This window comes from Gopherus evgoodei, chromosome 3 (assembly GCF_007399415.2).
Source record: "Gopherus evgoodei ecotype Sinaloan lineage chromosome 3, rGopEvg1_v1.p, whole genome shotgun sequence".
Lineage (NCBI taxonomy): Eukaryota > Metazoa > Chordata > Testudines > Testudinidae > Gopherus > Gopherus evgoodei.
In genome coordinates, this window is record NC_044324.1 from 171,156,463 (window position 1) to 171,179,620 (window position 23,158).

General features: G+C 40.0%; 1 protein-coding gene across 10 annotated transcripts in view; it reads left to right on the top strand.

Moving 5' to 3' along the window:
* The window catches only part of ENAH (ENAH actin regulator), a 182,279-nt gene that overhangs the window by 93,084 nt on the left and 66,037 nt on the right, over positions 1 to 23,158 (top strand). The gene's annotated exons all lie outside the window — the stretch shown is intronic.

The window sequence follows — 23,158 nt, forward strand, 5'->3', positions numbered from 1 at the left end:
GTTAGAGGTTTCTTGTTCAGCTTCATTTCTTTCAATGCCAGGATGGTTTCTAGAGTCTTTTCTTCTCCTATCTTCCTTTTCCTGTGTTTCATTGACTGCCACAATTTTTTTGGCAATTTATCTTTCGTTACTACCTCTGTAATATTCTTCTGTATGTCGGAGATAGTAATTGAGAGTGTATTTTTTTTCTTGTTTAAATTTGCTTACTGTATAGTACTGATTTTGGAAGCTGATTGAGAGTTTAAATAGGAATTCACAACTGTAGTGGATATCTGCCGTTCTGAGTTCTGTTGTAATTTCCCCCCGGCTTCCTTCTCTTTTTTTGAAGTTAGGACAGAGGGGTCATGGGAAAAATTGTCGCTTGCGGCCTCTGAGTATGAGCAGTGAATGCTTTCTGGCTTTTTTAATATTCAGATCGTGAAATTTCACAATTAGATCTCTGGGTCCATTATTATGAGATCCAGGCAGGGGAAGCAGCACTCTGTGTGCTCTCTCCAACTTTACCTGCCCTAGAGAGCTCAGTTGTAATGACTCTGCAATTACAGTTTTTATATACAGATTGTATTTTCAGTCAACAGTGTCTTCAGTTATTCCCTTAATTCTGATGATTTTCCTTCTCTCTGTTTTCTATATCATCCAGTTTAAGCTGCATCTCTCTCTCTGTTCTATCACTGCCATATGACTGTGTCTCACTTATTTCTCTTAGGCCAGTTTCTGGCACAGTGACATACTCTTTTCACATCAGTAACTTTCTTCATTACTGCTAGAAGATTGGGCATCAGATCCTCTTTCATGGCATATCCACTTTGGTAGCCATTTGATTTTCTTCAGCCTTGGCATTTCTGTCTGATTTGACTGCCACGTGGAGTTTTAGAAGTCTCTTTACATTCTGAGCCAATAACACTCTTCTTAGTTGAGGTATCTCTTTTTTAAATATTTGGATTTTTTGGAGAATCCATCTTCAAATCTGCTGTTTTTTGGGGCGTTTAATAAATTTTGAGGGTTGATGGAAGCAGATAAATTTGATAGCCCCTCAGAACTCAGGCTTCAGGCAGCCATTTTATTCTGGACCCCTTTATTTTACAGTTTTATACTGGCATCGATCACCATAATATATGTCCCTGGCATAATATAAGAACCACAGTAGAGTAAAATGGAATCACATTTGTCATACATCGGACCCTCGCTAGAACACGTATCTGTATAGCACAAATTCGCATATAATGCGGTCACGGCTTTAGATCCCAAATTTAATTTATTGCAATTCATTTTAACGCAGTCCCCGCTATAATGAAGTACCATGCGTGGATCCCAAATCCCGCATTCAGTGAGGGTTCGGTGCATTTCTGCACTTTTTTCTTTCTTAGCTGTCATTGAACAATTTGTCATTTTCCTTATTATGACGTTATCTTACTTTAATAATCACCTCTTCACCAGAACTGAGCTGCCATAAAGACTGAAATGACATATGCAATGAGGTTGCATGAGACTCAGCAGTGCTCTTACGCCTTAACAATTACAGCCAACACGTCCAGTTTTTCATTTAATTGAAATATTTATAATGTTCCATGTGTGCAGGTTACTTAAATTTGATGGGACTTGTACTATTTACTATAAAGAATATCCAGACACACACAAGTACATTCTTGCCACTTGTTTAGTAGCAGAAGTTCTAGCAGTCTGCTGCACACATACATCCTACATTAGTCTGTTCTGAACAATTGATTTATTTTTTTTGTTCTTACAAGTCTAAATAAAGAATGCCTATCTGTATTCTCAAGGGACTCCTGGCAGAACTTTGTACAAACAAGAAAAAATAACCAAACTAAATCACAGCCATACAATCAGTGCAATCCATTACCAACAAACCAATTAACTCAATTAATCTTCCCCTTCCTGCTGCCCCCTAACCATTTCCCCAAATGCTGGGAGGGTCGGGGGAAGAAAAGAGGGTGGAAAGATGAGCTTTTGCAGTGTTCCTGTAGTTCATTGGGTTTGGACTACTTTGGACAAAGTGAGTAAATTCCAAAGCCATAAAGCTCTCCTAGAGAATGCCCTGCCAGCAGTCCCTTCAGTGGGGCTTCACATCTAGTATTTCTGCTGCTCTCAACTGTCATGGCATGACATGGGTAAAGGCATTCCGGTACATAGATGCTCAACCATTTTGACCTCTACAGGTCAAACCCACCTTAAAAATGACACACAAACCCATAGGCAGACCGTGCAGCACATGAAACATGGATTGAATGCAATCATGGTGAGGTACTCCACTTACCAAGCAGAGTGCTGTATTCAGCTTCTGCTTCAGTTTCTGAATGCGTTTTAAGGTGCAGCTTCGTGTAAATGTAATTGCATTTGTTTAATCTTGAAGTGACAAGGATATGGATGGTAGTTGCAAGTTCCTAATCCGAAGGAATGGTTGCAACCCCCTAGTTGTCTGTGGATGATAAAAACCTGACATTTCTGTTGCTGCTGCCTGATTTCCTAGTAGCAGCTGGGAGCCCAACCATATTTTTACATCATAAACCTGACCCATCTAAAGGTAGACAACCTCAATTAAAGGGGCAGATATTATTCTTGGCATCTCTAGCTGCTTGCCTCTGCTAATCAGTATCATGTAAGTCTTGTCAGGATTAGCCTTGGCTAGCTAGCTCTCATCCAAATAAATATCTTTAATTTGTGTGCCCAAACTCTAATACATTTCAGTTCAAGATTTCTTTGCCAAAGCTAATTTAAAGTGTAAGGGATCTGGGCATTTGATCATCAGGCAAGGATGTTTAACCAGCCTGCTAACTTAATATGAAAACCAGGATGTCTCATCATCCAGCTTGTTTTATGGAGCTTAGTTAATTTTCCCTTTTTTCCATACCAAAAACCAAAAGCCTTTTTTGATGTACATATGTTAAAGCTGTTTATCTGCACTAGATAACATCAGGTTTAAAGTGCAGGGCTTTTCTCATCCCTTTTTCTACTACTTGTTCATCATGGAAGTTTTTTCACCTGGACAAATCACTGGCTCAGCAGCTCAAATGTCATCAGCACTTCTGTTGCTAGGAAATGTGCTGAAACTGCCCCAAACTTAAACAGCTTTTTATAAAAGCAAATCTCGGTCCTTTTTTTTTTTTTTTTAAAGTATGTACACATTTTTAAGAATATATGTTACACTGGGAATTTTAGTGTTTGGAAGCAGTTTCCTTATTGGGTAGATTGATCTAATCTGTTGGTCCTTTTGAGTTGTCTACTATATATTAAAATAGTTACAATGTATTTAACTCCACATGGAATAGTGATAGGTGAAACAAATTTGAGAAATCTATATTAAAATATTAATTCTCAAGAGGATATATTTTACCTGCAATTACATTTCTAAAGTTTCTTTACCTAGATCTGTGTAACAATATTAAAATCCTTCACATTCTTCAAATTGAATAAGAAAATCCTCTTTATACCTGTCCAGTTCTGCTGCAAGAATTGCTTACTATGCAGGCTAAGAAAATATAGAAGAAAAATTATGAAATTTGTAGTTGTAATTGGTTTAATCATATGGTTAGTGAACCTCTTCTTGCATTGTGGAAAACACACTAAAATATTTTATTTTGGCATGACAGTTATACTTGGCATATTCTTCAGACAAATTATAGAGTTATTCATAACCCGATTAATTGATATTACTTAATTGTGTTGGTAACTTCAGAGGTCATCTGGACCTTTGTAAATGTTAAAAATTTGACTTTGTCCAAAAAATCTTCAATTTGAAGTTTAACTACTTTTATATTTAATATTTTAATATTTAATGTTATTAATATTAGGAAGCTTTGAAAGATTTAATGAAACAGTGGGTAATCATACAACTAACAGGGTCATAAGGCATCAGGACCCTCAAACAGCTGAAAGATATCTAGCACTGTTTTCCAGAGTTCAGTTGAAAGGGATGTCTGATTTTAAGTTAATATTCTTCCAGGATTGTATTTTTAAATTGGTATTAGTGATTACAAGAAAAATCACCTATAGCAAAGACAATAGTACTTTTTGTGAAGGTTTGCATATTGTAGGTGTAAGGAAGGGAATTGTTTTCTCACAGTACATATATGGAAAGTTCCTGATGTCTGCTTCCTGAAAAGTTCAATTTGGCAGTCAAAAAGTGACTGAAATGAAAATGTTAAGGGAATGAAGCTATGAGGAGAATCATTTTAGAGCCTTCACTTACAATAGTCAATCTTTTAAGAGAATAGCTGTAAATAGGGGAAGGCATATGTAATGATATGAATACACACATTTTTGCTTTTTTTCCGCTTCAGTGTTGTCCATATAATATTCCTGTTTTAAAAAAAAACAGTAACATAGTATGAGGTGTCCAGTATTGACCACAATCTAGTCACCTGTGTCGGAGAAAAACTCAGTTCTCGCTTTTAGTTTGGGTGCAGCAAAATCAAATACTTTATTATTTCTTAAGCAATATTTAATTGAGGGAGGGAGTGCCCTAGGACACTGGGTTGCCCCAGTCCCGGACAGGTCTCTCCACAGGTAAACAATTACAGCAAGCATTTATACCTTTGTTACAGACAATAGCAAGCAATATTACAGACATGATGATGAGCAACAGATGCATTTTGTTTATGCATAGGCTATCCTGCTATCTTATTTCTTTCAGCTTCTGGGCGCCAGCCTACAGATTTAATTATCAGTGCAAGGTCGTAATAACTTCTCTCACAGTTTTTTTCTGCTCGCCTCACACAATCCTCGCTTTTACAAGTCACATGTCATTAGGGTTACAGCTGGCCTAACTCTTGTTAACAAACTGACATGCATTAAGATCCTCTACAAATTCTTGTTAATTCTTTCCCTTCTTCCACACCTGTAACAGAACCCTTAAAAAACATTTTATCTGAACTGGGAAGGAACAACAAATGCTATTGTGGAGTATCTATTTTAGGGTCTCAAGAAATGCTAGCCCAAGTGAGTGGTTTAAGAATGAGTATGAGAAGAATAAATTTTTATGTGCAACTTGCATCTAGAGGGGACTTTGAATTAGTAGTGAAAGGAGATGGGGACAGAGAGAAGATGGTTATATAATGGTGTCTGTAATAGTTGCATAGGTTGTTCCATATAGTTACTTCCATCTCACAATAATTGTGATTATGTCAGAATCCTCTGAATTTGATTGGCATCATATTTTTTTTCTCCTAACCATCAGTTTGTTTGTTGAGTTTTTTTTTAACGAATGTATGGCTTTCTGGATATAAAGATGGGTATAAGGACAATTTAAAAGAACCAAACTCCCCTAACAATCTTAGTTAATCCTAGGCATCTCTTAAATTGCAAAAGAAAAAAAAAAGGGGGGGGGACAAGAACAAATACATATTGGAAAAGAGAAAAGCTATACTAGTTTAATCTGAAAACTAACAATTTTCAGGTTGAGGGTTAAATCTTCTGAAATTACTTTATTACTACTGGTTACTAAACTAAGACTTGAAGTCAGACTAGTCAGAGTTCATTTTTATTAGTCAAATCTTACAAAATACATAATACTCTTAAACCTGAGGATGTATGTTCATTTGCAGTGCTTTAGTTTTTAAGCAGCAAAGATAGTTAACAGAATCAGTGCTGCTAAGGGGAGTGCTGTTAGCATTGTGCATATCGTGGAATGAATAATTTAGTATCTTTGAGAAATGCAAACTGCGGTAAGAACTCAAACAACCTTATTAGAATATGTGACAAGTAAGCTACCAGAAAGAAATTAAGATCCTGCTAAAGATGGGCGGAAACCCTTCGAAAATGCTCTTCAAGAATTCTAAACTTCAGATTGCATTATGAATCTATAAAATGTGTATTTGGGGCGGGGCCAGGGAAGCTGATTCTGCTGACTTGCAATAATAGTGGTTTACTTGCATTCTGACAGTTCTCTGGAGGGCATTGTCGTCTCTCCTTGCCAGAACAGTAATGGGATGTGGCAGTATCTGTGTTGTTAGAAATGGGATAATATCTCCATTTTTGCTAGTAAGTTTTTTTTCTCTTGTTTAAATGTAAAACTGATTAAAGGAAAAAAAGGAGGATAAATGTATAAGATTGTTTGACTTCAATTTTTTGTGTTCGATTCTATAGTAATAGCTGTTGTTCTTTTAGCAAAACTGAGTTTCCACAAGCAAATTAAATACAAAACAACTTAGATTACCCTTTCAATCTGTCAAAACATTGAACTAAAATATGTATTTTAATAACAAGAACTTTGTAATTATTCTTTATCCGACAGTGTATTGCTATTCCTTTATAATCCTATTGCATATAACATTATTGAAAGAAGTATTACCTTTGTCTTTATTTGTAAAACAGTTTTGGGGATCACTAAGTGTTTAGCAGAGTTCTATTTGCCTCTAGAATCCTAAATTCCAATAATGTATTGCACAAAAGCATTGAGTGAAAGTCTGAGAGTAAGATTCAAAGAATTCCATTAAAACTCTACAATTGACCTAACTTCGAAACTGTGGATGTATCTTTCATTTTGAGGATAAGAATTTAATGTATGTAAACTTTTTGTTAAACTACTTAATTTTAATACTGTTGATGGTAGGTATTGATCTTTAGTAAAGCTAATACAAGTTGCAATTGTCTTAAAACAATTTTTTTTTAACTGAGTGGTGCATTCACAATTTTATGCACAACCTTGGAGACATTATGCCAACTTTATTTTTAGCACACTGTCACGTTTCTTAGTAGTGTAGGTAAAGATGGACAGTTGTCTCTTTTTAAGCAGATAATAGCATTCATATTTAAAAACTCTGATAGAATTAAAATAAAATACAATAATTTTATCATAGTATTGATGCAGTTAACTTTGATACTTACAAAGAGAGATTTTTCCTCTGCTCCAGCATAGCTTTTTTCCTGATGTTAGTATAGATAATAGATCAATCTATACTCAAATTTAGGGGTGATTGGTCCAATTATTCTTTAGTGGATAATTGTTTATTGGATTCTTGTTACACTATACCTTCCTAAATCCTTCACTGAAAACCCAGGTTTGATTTGCTATAAGATATTGTGCACCCCTTTTGTAGAGCAAGTTCACTGTGAGTATAAAAGATGAACACCCGTGTCAGTCTCTAAAGATAGATAGATAGAAAGAACAAAGTGATAGCTGAAGTAAAACTAGAGATTTGGATGTCATGGATAAAGTGAATGATGACTATAAAAGCATAAACATGTATGGCTGAAAGGAACCTTGAGAAGTTATCAGTCCAGCACCTCACTGGCACAGAACCAAATCTGTGTAGACCATCCCTGACACGTGTTTGTCTAACCTGTTCTTAAAAACCTCTAGTGACAGGAATTCCACAACCACCTTTGGAAGCCTATTCCTATATTCAATTATACTTATAGTTAGAAAGTTTTTTGTAATATTTAACCTAAGTCTCCCTTGATGCAGATTAAGCCAATTACTACTTGTCCTAGCTTCAGTGGACATGGAAAACAATTGATCACCATCCTCTTTGTAACAGTCTTTAACATTGTTTGAAGACTGTTAGCAGGTTCCCCCTTAGGCCTTCTTTTCTCAGAACTAAACATGGCCATTTTTTTAACCTTTCCTCATAGGTCTAGTGTTCTAATCCTTTCATCCTTCCCCCACCCCCACCCCCGGACCCTCTCTAGTTTGTCCACATCTGTCTTAAAGTGTGATGCCCAAAATTGGACACTGTCATTTAGCTGAGGCCTTACCAGCCCCAAGTAGATTGGGGAAATTACCTCCTGTGGTTTATATACAACACTCCTCCTGTTAACCCACCCCAGTATGATATTTTCCTTTTCTGTTACTACATCACATTGTTGATTCTTATGCACTGCGTGATCCAATATTACCCCCAGATCCTTTTCAGCCATACTACCAGCTAGTCAGTTATTTCCCTTTTGTAATTGTGCAATTTATTTTTCTCTTCTGAAGTGTAATACTTTGCACATGACTAGCAGGAAATGGATTTTTAAAGGCAGGAAGAAGCCATAAAGGGAAGATTTGGCAGTTCTGAGTGGAGTTGATAAATGGATTATTGGGTGATTTTGTCACCTGTTAATGCCTTCCTTATCTTTGAGGCTGCATGGTTTTGTGCATGGGTTCATAAACTTCAAAGGATTGCAAACTGGTCTGAGTTTGTTTCAACCATGTTCCTCTTTTTTTTCTGGTTAGGTGGTGAGACAAGTCACTTAGCTATTGTATGTTTTCCCCAGTGTAAAAGTAATATATTTAATTATTTTAATATATTTAATGACATTCCCGCAGCTCCCATTGGCTGGGAACAGCAAACCGCAGACACTGGGAGCTGAGAGGCTCCGTGCCTGCAGACGCTACAAGTAAACAAAACGTCCCGACCTGCCAGCAGCTTACCCTGACGGGCCGGGAGCCAAAGTTTGCCAACACCTGCTATGTTTTAAAAGCTGGCATCACAAGGAAACACTCAAAAGTTCTGCTAGAATTATTTTAATGTAATCTAACGAAAAACCTGTTATAATAACTGAACAAATATGTATTCACCTTCAAAATTAGTCAATATTTGAAATCAGTAAATGGATATTTAAAACAAGTAACTTAGAACAGTATGAGACTTTGAAGGATTTTAAGACTTTTTAAAGTCTGAATCAGTCTCTGATTCACCAAACAGTTCATTAAACTCAGCTTCAGTCACAGCTGCACCTGCATTGTCATCGTAGATGTCAGCAGAATCGTCTTCAGAGTCAGATTCCTTCTCATCATCAGCCTCTGTTGTGTCATCATCAAATATGGCATCATCTTCTGACCCGTTGAGCACATTGCTGATGCAGCATTTCCTAAATGATTTTTCTACCATTTCCAAGGGAATGGACACCCACACGTCCTTGATCCACTAGGCAACCAGATTGATTTTGGGCTTCATAAGATTCCTGCCTTTTGTCAACTTCGCCATGTGAGCACATCCATTCAGATCACATTTTGCATAGCCTGTCTTTCAAGGATTTGTTCAGGCAGACATCAAGCAGTTGTAGAACTGAAATTAAGCCTCCAGGTATTACAGACAAAGTAGTTTTCATATTTTTGGCCACATTTTTCACCTCATCCGTCTTGTGTGCCCTGAACATGTCCCAAATGAGCTTAGCAGGTTTCTTGAAAAGTGCTCCTGGTCTCTTATTCCACACTTTTCCCAGCCATTCAGTTGTCCCACTTTCATCCATCCATCCCATTTTCGTGTCCACGTAGGATGACACCAGCAGGAAATTTCATGTTTTTATGCAAGGTTTTTCTTTTAAAAATAACAGGAGGGAGATTTGACCCATTTGCCAAACATGATAAAACCACCGTAAAATGGATTTTTTTCATGGCCAGTGGTTTTAATTAAAACTGTTTTTTTCACCAACACCAGTTCCCACTCCGTTTCTTGGGAGATCGAATGTCAAAACAGTGTTTTGTTCATATTTCCTATTTGTGACCGTTCAAATGCATATTCCTTTCGATATTTTATAATAAACCTTTGGAAAGATTCGATTTTTTTCTTCCAGATCTCTAGGCAGCTTTTGCAGTATCTTTGTTCGCTGATGAAGACAGAGACCATGGCGGTTCATGAAGCGAGTATACCAATCCACTGATAGGACAAACATTGACAGCTTTACTGACTTGTATTTATCGTCTTTTGACATTTGCAGGGCACGCAGACGATTTCCAGTTGTAGTGACAATGTACCCATTTTGTCGACATTCAACAACCCAGTTATTGAGATCTTTCTCTCATTCAGGAAATGAAGCGCACCTCATTGGACTTTTTTCTTGCTGCTTGGCATGTCTTTTAGTGTTTTATTTTTTCGCCATTCTCTTACTTGCTTCTCATTGATACAGAATTCATGAGCAGTGGCACAATTTGCTTCTGCATATTCAACAATTTTAAGTTTGAACACTGCATAATAAGACCTTTTTTCTTTTGATTTCACTGATCATTTTAAATACTAGTATGAAAATAGATTATTGTTGTTGTTATAGTTATATATTTTGTAGGACTATACAGGAATGTCCCCTGCTTTATCACTGTCAAATTATTATTCTTTGTTTATTTCAAAGCAGCCCTGTAGATTAACATGTCTGCAGGGATAACAGGCTATTTCAATTTTATTAGAGATTCCATCAATTCAGCATGTTATATTTTCACATTGACTTGAGACTTATGAAGTCCATTTCAAGCCAATCTAATCCACTAAAGAAAGCCTTTGCAACTTTAAAAGGCTGCAGTACTGATATCAATAAATGGGTTGGCAAACTTTGGCTCCCAGCCTGTCAGGGTAAGCTGCTGGCGGGACATTTTGTTTACCTGAAGCGTCTGCAGGCACGGAGCCCCTCAGCTCCCTGTGACCATGGGTCACCGTTCCCAGCCAATGGGAGCTGCGGGAAGTGGCACGCCACTTCCCCCATCTCCCATTGGCTGGGAACAGCGAATCGCAGTCACAGGGAGCTGAGGGGCTCCATGCCTGCAGATGCTCCAGGTATACAAAATGACAATGTATTAAATCTTCAATTCAATGATTCCTTAGAGCTGAAAATCATCAAATTTTAGCATAGACCCATTTATAAGCTGACTTCCCTCTCTTTGATGCTTCACTTTTTTACCAAAAATATTTGGCTTATAAACGAGTATATACAGTAATTTATGAATAGGAATAACTAGTTTCTAGGAAGGAGCTATGTGCTTTTAACTGAAACAGATATATGTTTACTCTGGTTTTGAAACTCTTGCATATGCTCCTTGTTTAATAAATGCTTTTGAGCTACTCCTAATATTTACTTCAGGAGAAATTTTAATGAACAATATTAAATTACTTTGTTGTGTTGAGTATAATACTTTGTTTTTATTTGTATGGCACACTTACTAAATCCTTTTATTGATATCTCTTCTGTTCAAATAAAATCGGGGAGCTAGAACGCTAATTTGTTTGGGGAAGATGAGATTGATGTTCTTGTAATAACAGGTCCTCAGAATCTTCCTTTAGCTCAAAATCAAATTAATTTTACTGGCAAATTCTAACTTCCTATTCCTGAAAATAATTTAATTTAGTGGAGGAAAATGTGTGAGGGGGGAGGTTTTCATTTTACTAAATGTGATTGAGAACTTTCCTTGAAATAGCTAAACAATTCACTATTGCTATTCTAAGATTCATACTTTCCCATCAGTCTACTCGCCATTTACCTTCAATCCATTCTTCTTTTGAAAACTATATTTCATATTTTGATTTGAGTAACAGATCCCTCACAACCTATATTAACATGGGTTAGGATAGGCTACCTTAATTTAATGTTAGTGTTACTTAAGCTCATGACTACTTAGTAGTTTTTAATTATTAAATGATTGCACTGTGAATTGCATATGTTTATGCATCTATCTCAAAACACTTTTTCCAGAGAGATCTCACTTTCCTGAACCAAAATATTGCTATATAGATCTTGCCTAGTTAACTGAGTTATAGCTGTACTGTTTCCAGTAACGTTGAATTCTTTTTTAATAACTTTTATTCTTTTGGTAAAAAAGAGAGCCTTACAAAATGTCTTTAATGATACATATTTGCTCAGAAAATTATAGTAATTACAAGAGCATTTTTTGCATTTTAGCTAATTTAAAAATATAAAGGATGAACATTTTGGCTCTTCTTCTGGTGACAGAAACATGAGTTCACAGAATAAATGAACTACCAAATCTAGTGATTTATCATTCCTGTGCTAAACTTATGAAGATAATATAGTCTTGTAAACAGACTCCAGAATGTGTTCTGCAAATGATTATGGTCAATCAGTCATACTGACACTATTTTGCGTATGCCCCTCTTTCTTCGGTTGGTTCGAGCAAAGTAGTGACAGAACGATTGAACAAACTTAATTTACTGGGAACAGATTTTTTTTTTTAAGTCGTCATTTTGTCCCAATGATAGCATAGCTTGCAAAGAGAACTTATTTCAAAATGACTTACTGCATTTACTCTTTGAATGGTAGATTATTGTTTGAAGGTCATAATGTAGCATTTTATTGGAAACATACCAGCCTTGTGAATTTTGTCTTTGAAATTTGTAGTGCAGCCAAATAATGCTTACTAAATATTTACAAAATAATATTGCATAGACATAGCAGAGCAATGTTGCCTGTTTTACCAGTTCAGCTCTTCCTATGCTGCTTCTGTTTTTTTGTTTGTTGTAACTCATGCGGTATATGCTTGAATTGCCACATGAAAGCAAAATTTGACTGAAGAGTGCCTTAAGTCATCCTTCTTTATGGCTAGGGCCCTACCAAATTCACAGTCCATTTTGATCAAATTAAGATCAGAGGATTTAAAAAAACCTAAATTTCACAGTGTTGAAACCGTGGGGGTCCCGACCCAAAAGATGGTTGTGGTGGAGGCAGAGAGCTGCAAGGCTATTTTAAGGTGATCATGGTATTGCCAACCTTATGTGCTTCTGTGATGGTGGCACTGACTTCAAACTGGGCAGCTAGAGAACAGCAGCTTCTGGCCGGGTGCCCAGCTCTAAATTCAGGGCTGCCACCAGCAGCAGCACAGGAGTAAGAGTGGCATGGTGTATGGTATTAGTACTCTCATTTCTGCATTGTTTCTGGCAGGAGCGTAGAAGTAAAGTTGACAATACAATACCATAGTATGCCACGCTCACTTCTACTAGTGGTCCTGCTTTCACAGTTAAGCTTCCAGCCAGCAGCCATCAAATTTCCACCAGCAGGGCGAGGTTCCCAGAGGTGGGTTTGACCCAGTTCTGGGAGCGGCTCTGGTAGAGGGAGAGGAAGTCCCATCGTTCCCCAGCCCAACCAGAAGTAGCAGCTGGAGCTTACTGCTCAGTAGGAGCCCCCAGTCCTGCCCTTCCCCTGCACTAGCCAGGTTTCATGGGGGAGACCAGATTTCATGGTCCGTTACACGTTTTTCATGGCCATAAATTTGATAGGGCCCTACTTATGGCAAAATATCTCTTGCTAAGAAGAGGAGAGAGTATTGACCTGTGCAGGGACTAAGATATCGGACTCATGGATTCCATTCCTCACTTTGATGCTTACGATTACACCTCTACCCCGATATAATGCTGTCTTCAGGAGCCAAAAAATCTTACTGCGTTATAGGTGAAACCACGTTATATCGAACTTGCTTTGATGCCCCGGGGTATGCAGTCCTGCCACCCCCCACCTTCCACTGGAGCGCTGCTTTACCACATTATATCCAAATTCGTGTTATATCGGGTAGCATTATAGCAGGGTAGAGTGTATTTAATGTGATGTCTTGAGTGAGTCATTTAATCTTTGAACCTTCAGTTTACCCAGTTGACACCAGCCTCACAGGAGCTTGGAGTTTAATGTTTCCACAGCATTTTGAGATCTCTGAAAGGTGCTATAAGAGTTTGTATTTATTATGTAGCACTCTTTGCTTTCCACATTTTTATTTAATCCCTTATTTGCTGTAGTGTCTTTTTTTCTGGTGCATCTGCTTTGTATGTGTTCCAGCTATGAAGTAGGGACCTGTCCTGCTCCCCTCAACAATTATGGTTTAAAGATTGCTAAGAGAGTGCATAATTTCTCCTTTCTGTGTTACTGAACCAACCCATAGCCCTATGTCATGGGTAGTTGATGCTGTTCCTCTAACTTGACATCTTGTAAATAGTGATCATTCAGAGCTCACATTTGCCCTGGATAGTTGGGCAGAGAACAAGTGCGATAATTTATGATGTCAACACTCCTCCTTTTGTGGAAACTTTCTGTAAGTTTCTGTCACTCTAATACTTCTAATATATTTTTAATAACAAATGCCATGTGAAAATGTTGTTAATTATTGGCAATTTAGGAGACATATTCATATGACAGTGCAAATGGACCAAATATAAATATGGAGAAAAATGCAACAATTGGCAAAAAACTCTGCTTGGATGTGGTGCTAGTTGTCTGCATTGTAATCACTGCAAGACATGGAATATGGGAATTTTTCTTATTAGAGCCTTGTTTGTACAACTACAGATATGAAAAGAAGGTATTAAAAAAGGAATTGGGAGTGTGTGATCACACATTCTAGTAAACTATAATCTCTTTAAACATTTTAAAAGCTCTTGTTTTTTTAATCACTTCTTTTCCTACAGGATTTTTATCAATAAAAACAGATTCACTAGGTATACAGTAGTAATTTGATTCTCATAGCTGAGACTAAAACTCTTTAAAACAGGCAAAAGCCTATACTTGTTTTTTTATGCTTAGTCATTTAAAGACCAAAGTTGAAATATAAACGTTTGACTTTTTTCTTTCATGAGAATACAGAAGCTGATAGTTAAAGTAATTCCCTCTGTGTGAGGTATTGTTCGAACACACAAATTTTAAATAAAAACTTTACCTCTAAGAGTTCACAATTAGAACAAAGTATGGGATAGAGGTAGAAAACACAAATTAGCTTTTAATAGTTATCTATTGTTTGTCTGGATATTAATTGGCTAATTTCTTGTAGGTATCTTGGTAGGATATTTTAGAATGATTTTAAATTTGAATGAGATTTTTAAAGTAGATTAGGAGTTTTAGATCTCTCTTCCATTAATTTTAATGGAAGAAATGTCTAAATCCCCTAGATTTCTTTGAAAACCTCAACCTGTGAATTATCTTGTACAATCGTCATTCAAAGCTTCTTGAAACAGGAGGAGTTTGTGTTACAGCTTTCATCTTACAGGAGCATCTTACCTTTTTTCGGATCCCATTTGCAAGAAATTTGAAACACTTTGTGGTCTGTGTTTTGCTTTACATGTTTCTTCTTCATGTGCCTGTTTAGAAAATATCAGTTACTCATAGGCAATGTTTGTTTATAGAGCATTAAGAGTTAATGACTAGCAGCCACTGTGGATCTACCATGAAGTCGTCATGCCAGACCAGCTTGATTTCCTTCTTTGACAGGTAACTGATTTGGTGGATAGGGGTAATGTAGTGGACATAATATACCTGGACTTCAGCAAGGCTTTTGTTTGACACAGTCCCACATGACATTTTGATAAGTAAGCTGGAGAAATGCAGGCTTGGCAGAACTACCATTAAGTGGATACATAATTGATTAAACAACTGCGAACAAACAATAACTATTAATGGAATGATGTAGAATTGGAGAGGGCTCTGCAGAGATCTGTTCTGGGTCTGATGTTATTTAATGACCTGGGTGTAGGATAGAGAGTATACTGATCAAGTTTGCAGATGAGACAGAGCTGAAGGTGAGGGGTTGCCAGTATTTTGGAGGATAGAGCTAAGATTCAGAGGGATCTTGATAAATTGGAGAGCTGAGTTATAGATAACAGAATGAAATTCAGCAAAGACAAATGTGAAGTGCTACACCTAGGGAAGGAAAAACTAAATGCACGAATATAGTATGGAGGGAACTGGCTTGACAGAAGCACTGCTGAGAAGAATCTGGGAGTTGTGGTGGCTCACAACTTCATGTTCAGCAAATGCAATGCTTCCCCCGACCGCCCCCCCCCCCAAAAAAAAAAAAAAAAAAAAAAAAAGAAAGCAAAAGCAAATGCAGTTTTAGGTTGAGTTAACAGAGGCATAGCATGCAAGCCACAGGAGGTGATAGTACCACACTACTTAGTGCTGATTAGGTCTCAGCTGGAGTACCATGTCCAGTTTTGGTCACTAATGTATAGAAAGGATGTAGAGAAACTGGAAAGAATCCAGAGGTGACAAAGATGATCAAAGGGGTGGAATGCAAGCCATATGAGCAAAGGCTGAAGGAACTGGGTATGTTTTATTTAGAAAAGTAGAGATTAAGAGGTGATATGATTGCAGTCTTCAGATACTTGAAAGGCTGCCATAAAAAAGCTGGAGAACGTTTTTTTGCTACAGAGGGTGGGACAAAAGGCAATTGGTTCAAACTACAGCATAGCAGATTTAGATTAAATCTCAGGAAAAACTTCCTAACTGTAAGAACAGTGGGAGAAGGGAACAGACTGCCTAGGAAAGTCATGGAAGCTCCTTCGCTGTAGGTTTTCAAAAGGAAGCTGGATAGCCATCCATCTAACTCCCCACTGTCCTTTCTAGCCCTACAGTTCTATGCTTATTTTAGGGAAAAAAAGGAAGTACACCTCTACCCCGATATAACGCTGTCCTCGGCAGCCAAAAAAATCTTACTGCGTTATAGGTGAAGCCGCGTTATATCGAACTTGCTTTGATTCACCGGAGTGCGCAGTCCTGCCCCACCGGAGCGCTGCTTTATTGCATTATATCCGAATTGGTGTTACATCGGGTGGCGTTATATCGGGGTAGAGGTATAGTTGTGTGTAACCCACTGGCAAAGTGTGTGACAAGCCTTCCTCTAGTGCACGGGTGGGCATACTATGGCCCGCAGGCTGAATCCGGCCCACGAGCTGTTTTAACCGGCCCCCAAGCTCCTGCTGGGAAGTGGAATCTGGGGCTTGCCCCATTCTGGGGCTCCAACTGGGGCACCAGGTCAGGGACCACACCATGCAGCTCAGCCCAGCACTCCAGCTGGGGTGCCAGGTCGGGGGCCACGCTGTACAGCTCGGCCACCCTCTGGCGCTCCAGCCGGGGCTCTGGGTCAGGGGTAGCGCGGCTCAGCCCCCCTCTGGCGCTCCAGCAGGGGCGCTGGTTTGGGGACCACACCACATGGCTCCCAGAAGCTGTGGCATGGCCCTGCTCTGGCACTAGCAGGGTTGGTGGGGGCACTCCACACATAGGAGCCAGAGAAGGGACATGTCGCTGCTTCTGGGAACCGCTTGAGGTAAGCACCACTCAGAGCCTGCACCCCACACCCCCAACCCCCTGCCCCAACGCTGATTCTCTCCCCCCACCATCCAAACCCTCGATCCGAGCACAGAGCACCCTCCTGCAGCCCAACCCTCTCATCTCCAGCCCCACCCCCGAGCCCACACTCCCAAGCAGAACCTGTACCACTTCCTGCACCTCTGCCCCAGCCCTGATCCCTCTCCTGCCCTCTGAACTCCTCAGTCTCAGCCCAGAGCAGCCTCCTACACTCCAAACTCCTCATCCCGTGTCCGAACCCAGAGCGTGTACCCCCAACCAGAGCTCTCACCCGCCCTCCATACCCCAGCCCCAAATTTATGACCCGCCATACAATTTCAATTCCCCAATGTGGCCAAAAAGTTTGCCCACCCCTGCTCTAGTGACTAGTCCAAAAATGACTATCAGTTACTTTTGTAGCAGAAGCAGGTAGAGGTGTGAAGCGGAGATCTCAGGGTTCAAATTCTGTTGCTGATCTCTGAGGCATGTTATAACTGCATGTGTTTCATACAGTGAGAAGAATCTTTTAAACATTTTTAATGTAAAAACTATGGTAATCACTAAATTATTTTGGCTAAGCTGTGCTATACAGGAGTTTCACCTTTGTCATTTGTAATGCATTTGGGTTTCAGGTGTTGAATATTGAGGCAGGCTTCACACAGGGATGGGGGAGACCAAGAGCGAGAAGGAGCAGAGTAGGTAGATGTGCTGCTGGAGTTTAGGCATACACCCTTCTGACTTAGCTGTATCTGACTGTGTCCAATTTCTAAAAGTACATGGAATGTTGCACGTTATAGGAAGTGAGCAAACTTTTAAATACAGCAGGTTGCTCCTGGTATGTGTAGTTCAGTAACTTTTAAACAGGATGTGATGGGGTATGTAGACGTCGTCCCTGGGTTGGTAAGGAGCAGGACTTCTATTAATGTGTATTCATAACTGCGTTCCTGGAGAAGATGTGTGGTAAGTTGTGCAAACCTCATCCTGCGTTGGTAGGGAAAGTTTTAACCCTCTTGTCCTAGAAAAGGCCATGCTGATTACAGAGACATTTTAAGAAGGGGCAGACATAGCAGGAAATAAGGGAAGGAGATCTTTCTTAAGCTTCATGCAATGTAATGAGAGTTCAGTTGAGATGTAATAAAGGTGCCAGCTGAAGGTGTTGGAGACAAAGGGATCAGGTGACCTCCTGGCCCGGAAAAGGGACTGAGGAGAGAGGAGGGGCTGGGAGGGGTTGTTAGTCTGGAGCTGGCTGGGGTCGAGGGTGGAGGGCAGACCTGAGGGTCTGGCTCACTGCCCCCCAGAATGGACCCAGCCGAGGGGTCCGGTTCGCTGTATCTACAAGCTCTGTTTTAGACCCTGTTCCTGTCATCGAATAAACCTCTGTTTTACTGGCTGGCTGAGAGTCACGTCTGACTGCAAAGTGGGGGTGCAGAACCCGGTGGCTTCCCCAGGACCCCGCTGGGGTGGACTCGCTGTGGGAAGCACACGGAGGGGCAGAGGATGCTGAATGCTCCAAGGAGAGACCCAGGAGGTGAAGCTGTGTGAGCTTCTTGCCCTGAACAAGTCTGCTCCAAGGGAGAGGAGGTTCCCCAAAGTCCTGACTGGCTTGGTGGGGTGCAGTTCCAGAGCATCGCCCGGTGACTCCGTGACAACTATGTTCAAATTATGTAATGTAATGAGTGCCTCAAGCTTTATGTAAAGTAATTAGAGTTCTAGCCCTGGAACTGGAACCCTTCTTGATAGCAAGATACACCTTTTGAGAGCTCCCCACAGCTACTCTCTGCGCTGGACCTAACAATGACAGCATACTGACAACCATACCAGCTCCACTAACATCAGTGCTGGAACCCTGCCCACTAGAACTGCAGTTTGTGGAGAGCTTTCTCCTGCTCCTTACTGTGCCACTCTTCTTCCCCCTACTTTGACCAGGGAGCCATCGCCTGAGAGAGAAGATGTGGTACTGAGCCCCGGTGCAGAACTGGCAGTAGATGGGGCACCCGCAGTCTGGCCAGCACCAGTACAACCTACCATTATGGCCATACTGACTTTGAGGCCCACCATCCCACAGATTCTGGAGTGGGCCTTCTTTCTACATCTTGGCAAAAAGGAGGAAGATTATGGTCATCAATGGCATTGTTGGCTGGAGCACCCTCACCAGAACCAGGAGGAGACCTCCTGAAGATGCAGTGGAGGTAGTGAGGAAGACATTGCAACGTTTCTTGCCTAAAGAATCCTGTTCATCCTCAGATGAAGCAATCACTGTGGCGGACACCTCGCTGTTGATGACTTCTGGACTTTCCAGGGACTATTTTCAAGGAGGGCAAACATATCGCGATCCAAGAAAACACCCATAAATTGTTTGACATCTTCAATTCCTCTGCACCCACAAGAATTGCTCTCCCAATCAGTGATTGCATTTTATATCCAGCAAAGAGTTTATGGCACACCCTGACCTTGCTCTCCTTGACCTCCATGCATGTGGAAAAGTGCTACCAGGTCCTGTCCAAGGCCTTCAAGCACATTTTATGCAAATCCACAGTCAAGGACTTGGCCTTTGAAGGTGTGGACTTATTTAGCACATTAATGGATGAGGCACTACTTTCTCTGAGAGCGTGTATACCCCAGCACTATGCTATAAGCTTTCCAGTGCCACCTCAGAGACAGAGAATGCCATCTTTCCCTCTGTCAGCAGCCTCAGTATTCATGCAGAAGTTTACCCTGCTATTGATGTAGGAGCCTGGCACCACCTCTTCCATCATGCACTAACCTCTCTATGAAGAGTAGCAGGTTTGATAAGACAATCAGGAGTTGCACCAAAACCACCTTGGAGCTGAGCTCCAGAAACCAGCTTGCCCCTTTTCATCAGGCATGGATGCACACTGCAGCTGACAAATGGATATTGAGCATCGTTGTCCATGACTGTCATTCGTTCGATTCCCTGCCCCCTACTAAACCTCTTTCCCCATACCTGTTCAGTGACCCTCCTCATGAGTCTTTGGAAATGGAAGTGGCCTCATTACATTGGAGATGTAGAACAGGTTTCAGGGTGTACAGGGGAAGGGCTCTGCACTCCTGATACTTAGTCATTCTGAAGAAGAAAAGGATACTTTGTCCTCTCCTTGACCTAAGAAAGCTAAACAAATAATATGCTACCTCAAATTCAGGATGGCAACATTTTCCTCCATTATTCCATCCCTTCAAGCTCAAGACTGGTTTGTGGCTCTCAACATATAGGACACATACTTCCACATGGCTATCCACCCAACTCTGAAGAGCTACTCAACATTCCCAGTGGGGCCAAGCCAATATCCGTAAAAGATACCGCCCTTCCGACTCTCCATGGTACTAAAAGTTTTTTATAAAATGCCTGCCTGTAGAGACAGCCCACTTAAGGAACCAGGGCATGTACGGTTACCCATATTTGAATGATTGGCTAATGGGAGGCAGATCACATCAGGAAGCTTTGATAGGCTTCAGCTGTGCCCTTCTCATGTTCGCCTGGCTGGGACTTTAGGTGAACTAAGAGAACTAATGTCTCATCCCATCACAGACAATAGTTCATAGGAGCCAGGAAAAATTCCACCATAGGAAGGGGACACTTTTACCTTAAGATTCCTTACTCTCTGGTTGTTACCAAACATTGTGACTTCATACCCGGTGATGACAGTATGGACCTGCCTTATGTCTTTAAACCATATATCCATATGTGATGCTGCTTGACGTACTTTGCCTGAGATCTGGGCTCTGGCTCAGGTTGATCTACTCCCCTGTAAAGTACCACTGAGCAGTAGTAGCTTCATCCTTCCTCATGCAAAATTCCTTCTCACGTTGTTTTGGAATTCCATTTCAGTCAGTTAACTTTCTTGTGTCTTCTCAAGACCACATTCCATGCAGACAGAAGAAACTTCACACCTTGTTCATTTTCAGGGTTCTTCGATACTGTACTGACAGGACCAAATCTTTCAGACCATCCCCATGTCTGTTTGTGTGTGGGACAAGCCATTTAATCCCAAAGACTTTCTAAATGGGATAATACACTGTATCTCTGTGCTACCAGCTACCTAGTGTACCTCTCCCACTGTTAAAGCTCACTCCACCAGAGCTCAAGTAGCATCTTGAAAATGCTTCTGCAACGTGCCAGTATTCGAAATCTGCAAAGTTACTATATGAAGCAGTCCAGTCATGTTTGTTAAGCATTATCACAGAAACTGGCTGCCAGGTCAGATGCCAGGTTTGGGAAATCTTCATTCTATCATCAGCTAATGCAGCTGATACTTCTCATGCCCTGCATCCTCAAGAGGATACTTCTCACCAATCACCTAAGGTGGTATACACACTGACACATACTCAGAGAGAACAGTTACTTATCCTATAGTAACTGTGATTGTTAGAGATGTTCAGTCAGTGTGGATCCCAAGACCTTTGCTCCATTCGCACTTCCAGAGTCCTCAGCTAACTTGGGCTTTGAATTTTGAGGGAGGGTCTACCTACAACAGCAGTATCCACGGTTATTGTAAGGTAAGTAACTGTTCTTTTCTATGCTTTTAAGGCTTTGTGTGGTGGAGTGGTTCCTGATGCAATGTTAGCTGTAATTAAACATAGCATTTTGTTAATAAATAAATGATTGGTCTTGTTTCTTGATAGAACTGTTTGTGTACAGGAAATGTAATCCACATGGACTATGAGGAAAGCATTTATGTACATCACAAAGAGAGAAATGGAAAGGCATTATGTAGTCCCTATGTTTTATGTATGGTATTTTTTCCCCTCAGTTTTTTTCCAGTTTACACTGGCAAAAACAACATGCGTTTCCATTTACAACTGAGGTTTTCATGCAACTTTTGACGGGCAGGCAGTCACCTTTCGAGACAGATTTAGCTCTTGGAATTAAGCTGTCTTTTGCATTGTAATGCAGTCAGGATTGTCATGGAATAGTTCTTGAAGGAAATATAGGGCTGCATGAGAAGAAAAAGCCTTAGGCCTTGGCTACACTCACACTTTACAGCGCTGCAACTGGGGTGTGAAAAAACACCCCCCTGAGCGCTGCAAGATACAGCGCTGTAAAGCGTCAGTGTAATCAGGGCAGCAGCGCTGGGAGCGCGGCTCCCAGCGCTGCACGCTACACCCGTAAAGGATGTGGTTTACATGCAGCACTGGGAGAGCTCTCTCCCAGCGCTGCCACTCCGACTACACTCACACTTCAAAGCGCTGCCACGGCAGCGCTCCCGCAGCGCTGCCAGGACAGCGCTTTGAAATTCCAAATGTAGCCATACCCTTAGATGCACTGTCAATATTTTTATGTCAAGACAGAAGAAATTTATTTGGATGAAACTGAGTTTTTGGACAACAGTTGGATATGATTTTCTTGTAGGTGAGACAGAATTCAAGTACTTGAACCAGTTAATTTTCACCTGTTGCCAATATTTTCTGTCAGTGTAAACAAATCCCTTTAGTGCTGACTGTTACCTGTTCAGGAAACAAGTGCTTTTAACATTGTGAAGTCTTAATAAGTTAGAAGTGGGGAGATGAAGATATTGCAAGTAATCCAAATGAATTAATTCTTAAGTTATTGTATGGAAATAATTCCCCATACCAGAAATAAACTCTTGTTTTTCAGGCTGCCCTGGAGGGCAACATGCATGTTAAATGAAAAAAGATATCTTCTCAAAATTATAGATGCAGTTCAGAAGTTGCACTAGTTCATTTACTGAGATGTTACTTAAATTATTTGTTTATTATGATATTCATAAGGCACTAAGGAAGGACAGGAATACACTCCTGTAAATACTATACTGGATTTTCTGCTGTAGTAGAGCTGGCTTCATGTACTTTTTAAAAAACCTCAGGCTAGAGCAAAATTTTTTTAAAAAAACTGTAGTAATAAACCCATTTTCAGACCCCAGGAAAACATTTGACTCCTATATAACCAGTGCTGCTGCCTTCTTGTTTAAACGAGCCATCTTCTGTGTCAGATGCATTCTTTAAACAAAATAGTGTTAAGTTTGCACCAGATATTCAGCAAATATCCTGTCATACTGCCTCGACATAACCAGCCATTTTTTTATATTTCTGGCTGGTTTTTTTATTAATTTTGTGACCTTTTTTTAAAATATAAAAGTGAACGTATCTCATTGAAATTTTCCTTCTCTATTTTTGCAGAATCTAAACATGAAATTACACTTTTAAAAAAGCAAGAGTAAGGAATGAAAACATCTCTCCAATGTACACTTTCAACATGGGCTTTCTGTGCTATCTTCTCCTGTCCTAAACGCTTTATTCCAGGGGTTTAGATGCTGATACACTATCTAAACAATTGCCCTGTTCTTTTAAGGCCGTTGTAAATCTCTTCAAAGGCATCTGTTTTTCTATTTTGTTGTACAAAATCCTCTTTTAG